The sequence below is a fragment of the Rhea americana genome, unplaced genomic scaffold (assembly GCF_003343005.1).
Source record: "Rhea americana isolate MKP2758 unplaced genomic scaffold, rheAme1 scaffold_6, whole genome shotgun sequence".
Lineage (NCBI taxonomy): Eukaryota > Metazoa > Chordata > Aves > Rheiformes > Rheidae > Rhea > Rhea americana.
The window spans coordinates 8,402,186-8,408,745 of record NW_028186756.1 but is presented as its reverse complement, the minus strand read 5'-3'; the positions used below and the strand labels follow the sequence as shown (position 1 = coordinate 8,408,745).

The 6,560-nt window shown below is 49.8% G+C and overlaps 1 protein-coding gene across 1 annotated transcript in view; it reads right to left on the bottom strand.

Annotated features, from left to right (window-relative positions):
* Positions 1-2,723, bottom strand: part of LOC146587401 (gamma-aminobutyric acid receptor subunit alpha-3-like) — a 70,969-nt gene extending 68,246 nt beyond the window's left edge. Inside the window, exon 1 of the mRNA XM_085319735.1 lies at positions 2,594-2,723. The gene's annotated coding sequence lies outside the window, so the exon portion shown is untranslated. The remainder of the gene's footprint in view (positions 1-2,593) is intronic.
* Between the last annotated feature and the right edge of the window lie 3,837 nt (positions 2,724-6,560).

Sequence of the window (6,560 nt, the reverse complement as noted above, 5' to 3'; positions counted from 1 at the left end):
TTTTCTGCCTCCTTCCTGTGGTTCTTGTTTTGTATTTTTTACCAGGGGAACCAGAGAGAAGAGGTTGTGCTGCATTAATCTTCCTCGCTCTTCTGTTCTCTTACACTTACACTTAAAGGCGGAGACGGACTGAGAAGCAGACCCAGTCCTGAGGATCACAGTTGACATTTATGATTAATGCAGGGGCTTTAGCAACTGCTAAAGCAGTGAAGACTGGCAGTCTTGTGACCGTGAGCAGGATCTAGCCTGGCAGTGCTGGAAGAGCTGCAGCCAGTCTGCTGCCTGGARCAGTCTTCATAGGACCAGCCACCCTTCCAGTGCTGCCACTGAACACCCTCGCGCCCAGATACAAAAATCAGATTCATAGAATGGTTGAGGTTGGAAGGGACCTCTGGAGATCTAGTCCAACCCTGCTGCTCAAGCAAGGTCACCTAGAGCACACTCTGGAGGGCACAAGGAAGTGTTGGCAGATAAGGTGTTTATCTTTCAAATGGTTCAGGGGAAACTTTCAAATCTCCCCATGCATGAGCAGCTTAGCCAAAGGCTTGTATGATCGCCATAACAGCTCCCACCACCCCCTCTCCCCATTTCTGGGGCTCCCTCTGCCAACAGCAAGGCCACACAAATCCTCAGCTGGTTCAAATGCTCTAAGCCTAACAGTTACTGCCTGCACAGCCTCAGTAGTGGCAAGGCTTCTGGACTGGCTGTGTGTTAATGTCTGGTCTGGTTTCAGCAGACTAGTAACTGTGCTCCCCAGATTTCAGCACAAGAGTCACTCTCAGAGAGGCCCTGCCTCAAAGCAGCCACCACTGGAGGTGGACAAGGCAGTCAGGAGTCCCTCAGCACTCAGCCAGGACCTCTCCAGCACGGGCAGGAAACAAACACCCAGAAGTCTGCCTGTGGGAAAAGCAATGCTGGGGCCTCTCCAGCCTGAACTGGCACTGCCCTGGCAAGAGATGCTTAAGCAAAATGCTATTCAGCCATCAATTGTCCATACAGGAAGGCTCCAAAACAGTCAATATCTTTATCTGAAAGACCTGCAGGGATCCCTGATCCTCTGAGGGAAAGAAAGATGCAAGGAATATGTATTTATAACTGCATGTAACAGTGCAAGAGTTTAGGAGTGTTAATTGATGGTAACCATCCCAAGAAAGGAAAAGACCCTCAAATATCTTATTAGGCCCTGACTGAAAGGAAACTGTGAAGAAAAAAGCAGAACGCAAGGATTAAGATTTCTGTACCAGAAAAGATTAGTACAGTTCCCTAGACTGACTCCTCTTTCACACAAGTTGAAGAGCATCACCCTATAACTTCTGGGTCCCTTCTATGCCTATGCAAGAAACATGCATTCTGAGCAGCTCCACAATTCCTCCATCTGCCCGTTGCTYGTTTCTTAATGGCACAGTTAGCACATGCATTCATCACTAATTCTGCAGTTTCTGGTAAACTCCACAGCTGAATCAGATGCAATTTTTCTAAGGAGCCCTGCTAACACTTTGCAGCTGGAATTCAGCAATAGTTGAAGTTTACAATTCAGTGCAGTCTGGATTTTGGCAAGTCTCTTTATAATCAGATACCTAAAGGCATCATAAACATACCCACTCCTCTCCAGCACATGCAGTCTGTCCAATCTCTGAAGCATCAGAGCAAAGCAACACTTCCAAGAGATACAGCTTTCCAGCTTGAGATGCAGCTTTGGAATGAAGAACTGGAAAAGCCTCTTTCTCCTCCTCCCCCCCCCAGGCAGAAATGCACTCCAATCTCTGTTCCTATGAAGGCTTGGGAACTGTAAAGGTGCTCGTACCTTTTAGACCAGCAAGGTYCCCTATTCACTATATGAACATTGGGTATATCCTCATTTTGTATAGTGGGCTTGATCTTTCCAGAAACCCTTATTCCAGAAGCTATTAAATATTCTGAAATGCCTTCCTAGGAAAGAGTGATTAGCCCAGGCTCACTGCTGACAAGGGAAAGACAGATAGAGCTCTGGAGGTGGAGACTGAAAGGTACAGCTTGCAAAAACCTGGGAGATCAGCCCAGAGAAATAGAGACTGCAAGCAATGGAAAGGGAACAAAGAGATAGAGGTCCACAGAGACACTTGGGCATATGTGGGCATTTGTGAGGGAGTTACGTTTGCGTGTCTCCCTAGCTATTGCCCCTTTGAAAAAATATGTGGCCAAGGGAACAATCTGATTCACTCAGTTATGGCCCCATCGTGCAGGTGACATTCATGAAGCAACAGCCCAGAGGACACATCTGCCCCTGTTACTGCACCAGCAACGCTGTGTATATGCAGCACGATCAGGCCAGTGTGCCCAGGTGCCAAGCACCAATGGAAGCAGCCTCAGCTGTAGGAGTGCCAAGTACCTACAGCTCCCATAACATCACAGGCCCTGGGCCCRCAGGTGCTCTGCGTCATTGCTGAATCAGGTATCTCTGGGGAGGGCTGTCCAGAGAAAAATTAGATGCTGGGATGATAGCTGGAAAACAGACTTGGAATACAGGCAGCCTCAGATACAGCTCAGACAGAGCCCCAGATACAAGCACTTCCACATAGGGAAGGGAGGCAGATCCAGAGGCACATCCACCCACCTTTGTGCKGGCACATCCAAGCAGAGCTCGCTGGGTGACTTCACAGCACCTGCATACTCATCCTGTAGGTCAGGTGCATTTGTGCAGCACAAACAGCCCCTTAAAGCCCTTCCTCATTGCACTGGAGCCTCTGCAAAAAAAAGTCCCAGGCTTTAAGACAGGTTCTCCAATATCTCACAAGGACTCCAAAATCATCCAACCTGCAACACCTTTATAGGATACTGTGCTCATCACCACGATCCTCTGCAGAAACACTAGCCTTGCAGTGATCACAGCTATGCCTCTTCCAGCCCCCATTCTGGGTAAAGCTCCAAGCTCTCTGCAGWGATGGGCAGTCAGCAAGTGCTCAATGCTGCAGCAGCAATAAACACAGAAGATGGACATGCTGCGTTCTCTCCCCTTTGGGAAGGTTTTGCTTCAGTTCTCAATTTCAGCTAGCAAGGGCTGTCACTTGGACCAAAGCTATCCTTTTATTTAGGGGAAGAGGTGAGCAATGAGCAGACCTGGTTTGTCTGGAAGCCTGGGAAAGGCAGAATAAGGCACTTTGGGTGTTTCACAGGGCCCTCATCCTGCTTGTTCTTCCCTGCCCTTTGCTCTAAGATTCCCTGGGATGCACACGTACACTGCATGACACAGTGCAGAGACACACGGGCTGGAGCGTGCACTGGCTATGATCCAACCACACTAGCGTAGCAACACTGCCAGTACCAGCGAGTGCAGGGGGAAAGCTTGGTTTGCTGCCTGAGCCGAGGGRAGCGCTCTGCTTCCACCATCCGAGACACTCCGCTGTCTCGGACTGGGCTCCCTGTTTAGCACTGCCTTGTGCTGCATAGATGCATCTTTGCAGGTCCAAGCTACAACTGAATTTATGAGAATCGGAGGACAAGAATCAGGCGGCAGTACCTCTATCTACCAGGATCAAACTTGCTGTTTACTGTCTGCATACAGAAGCAGCACCAGCTCACAGCACAGGGCACATGGCAGAAGAACCAGAGTCTTCTTTTCAACTCACTATCACAAAAACATTTGTGCTTTCCTATCCGAGAGGCACATTGACTACTCCGCCAAAACACACTGCACAAGCCATAAACAACTGTCCCAATGATCTGCCACACAAATAAGGTACAAGGCCCATGTGACCGCTACCAAATGCCTTGTCTGCAGCTCTGTAAGAGATGCCAGGAGAAGAGGACACTCAAAACTGAAGGTACAAACAAAATAAACTAAAGATCCAAAGCAACATAGATACCTTGAAAGCAAGCTTAAACTAGATCTCTTCTGCAGGAGGCTGGTGATAGAGTTAAACAAGCTCTGTGCCCAACTCAAAACCAGCTTAATTTTTCAAAGTGAGAAGCTTCTTGACAGTTTCTCTCATCAAAACAAAACTAGTCCCAGTATTGCATCTCTCTACTTGAAAACGCATCCAAAGGGACTGTGGAGAGTGATTCACACCCACACCTGCTACAGGAAACCGTTTGCACTCACAAGTGTAACAAGCCAACACTGATTCACCCACATAATTACAGGCAGACACTGATTCACAGCTACTGCAACTGCAGACAGACTGACTCACAATCAAAGCAACTGCAGACAGACTCAAGCTCACAAGCACAACTGGAAATACAACAGTGCTGGCAATACTCACAGTCTGCAATCACAATTTGGGCATACGCAAAGCCCTGGAAATCTATCTAGCACCCTGACCATGCGAATTCAGCTAGCCAGCCCTGCACATTTTTTGATGCTCTTGACCTTCACCCCCATAGCTATGTTTCCTTTGCTGATGGAACAGTATCTACAATTCAACAGTAATTCCTTCCCAGACCTTGTGTTTCCAAAGCACTATTATTAAAGCCAGAACAAGAACAGTAATGTACGATGCGTATTCAGACATGCAATGCATGCATAGTACATACACTGAAGACTGACACCATATGTATGTTCACTTTGATACCATGTATATGTGCACTGACTGTGCTAACTTAGTGTTTCCTGAACATAAGCAAATGCAAGCCAAGTATAATACATTTAGCCCAGGGGYGAAGGAGAAGGCAAAAGACTCACCACTGGGCAAAAGCTTGAAAGGCAGTATTATTTACTACACTCTCCGGCTGGGTATGTAATTACGTTAGCATTCAGCCTGGGTATTGTGCTACTTTTTGTAAACAGTTGGCAGGAATACTCCTACTGAGATGCGAGGGGCTGGGCTTCTTCTCTAGTGCTGAGAGAGAGAAAACTGAGGAGGACAAGGTCCTCTTAGAGAACAAGAAACTGGAGAAAAAGAACGGATTAAGCAGGAAAAGAGGAAGGAGAAGGTGAATGGGAAATGGGACAGGTGGCAACCTACAGAAAAAAGAGAAAAAAAAGAAGAAACAGAAAGAGGAAAGCTGCATGATGCAGACTTACAAAAAACCCCACCACCCTCCAGAAACAAAGGCAGCAATCTCCCAGCACTGAGCTGGTCTCACAGCAGTGCAGAGAATGCATCTGTGCATACCCACGCACCGAGCTCCTTGCCGTGCACTACGAACCCAGAACAGATTCCGGGGAAAGGATGCAGCCTCCAGGGAAGCGTATGTGGCAGGACCCAGGTGCAGTCACTACCCCTCCAGCTGCTCCAATTTCTCTTGGAAAAAAGCAGGGGTGTAGGGCTCRCACTCTCCTGCCTCTATGCATGGCTGTGCATGCATGTTGAGGGGACCCAAACACCACAGGGACAGCTGGAAGGGCAGGCAAGCAAACAAACTCTGCCACAATAGCTGCATCACCTCAAAACAGTCCAAGATCCATTRTCCGTCCCTTAACTTTGTCTTTACCCTGGAGAATAACAGAGAGAACTAGCCTGAACCACACCTAGCATCTAGTTGTGGGCTGGATCTGCCTTACCACCTGTTATATTTCTTCTTCATACTCCCCATATGGAAATAAGATGACCCAGAGGTTAGGGAACAAGCCTGCTCTTTCGCCACTATAAAGATGACTGAGGTGAGCAGTGACTCAGAGCTGCTCTTGCCAGCTGGCCCATGAGAACAGAAGTCTCACCAGAGGGTCCCTGTTTCTGCCTGAGGATGCTGCTGCATTTGCAGCCAGCCAGCAGATTCAGAGGAGAGACTAAGAATGCAACTGGCCRGGGAAATGAACTATTTGTTCAATTATACTTCTATCGTCCAGACAAGAACTGCTCTGGCAGAAGACAGAACAAGGAACAATAGATAAATATTGCAGTAGGGACTATCTAATGCTTAATTGCATTATCCTACTTCTTTTAAAAGATCCATATCATAGTCCTAGTAACTCCAGGGAGAGGGAGCATCTGGAGCCCTTTTCTCCTTCCTCTCTTCCCAGCTTCAGAGCTTGTAGCTCTGGAAAAGCCCTTTGGGAGGGAAAGGAAATGGGGGGTTCCCTCCCAACTCAATATCAGGCCTGGCTGCAGGATTCAGGGGGGAAATACGACTTTGCTTTACTACACTGCTCTCCCCTCTAAACCTTCCTCCTATATTTGTCATCCTGCTCTAGGAACTGGGGTCAGCAATCACCCTTGTCCAGATATTTTCCATCACAGCCTCTTACACCTCTTCCTGTTCCTTAGCCTCCTGCCACCATCGCACAGGCTGCGAGACCAGGTAACCTCCGGGGCTGCCCGGGCGCCTGCCCTGGGGGCTGCCCCCTTCCCAGCGGGGGGACCCCGGCACTGGGGCAGCCCGCTGTGCCCCGGCGCAGGGGCTCGGCACCGCGGCCGCCCCTGCAGGTGGGGGCCCGCTGGGGGTGCAAGCGGGAGAGCCCCCGCGCGCCCGGGCGGGCGGCGGCCCCACGCCCCCCTATTGTTCCCCGCCCCGCAGACAATAGCCGAGCCGAGGGCGGCAGCACCCGGGAGCCTGATGCCCGCCGGGGGCCCGCACGGCCCCTCGCAGCCCCCATTGCCCACCCCGCCGGGGCCGTTCCCGCCACTCGCGCCGCTCCCCCTCCC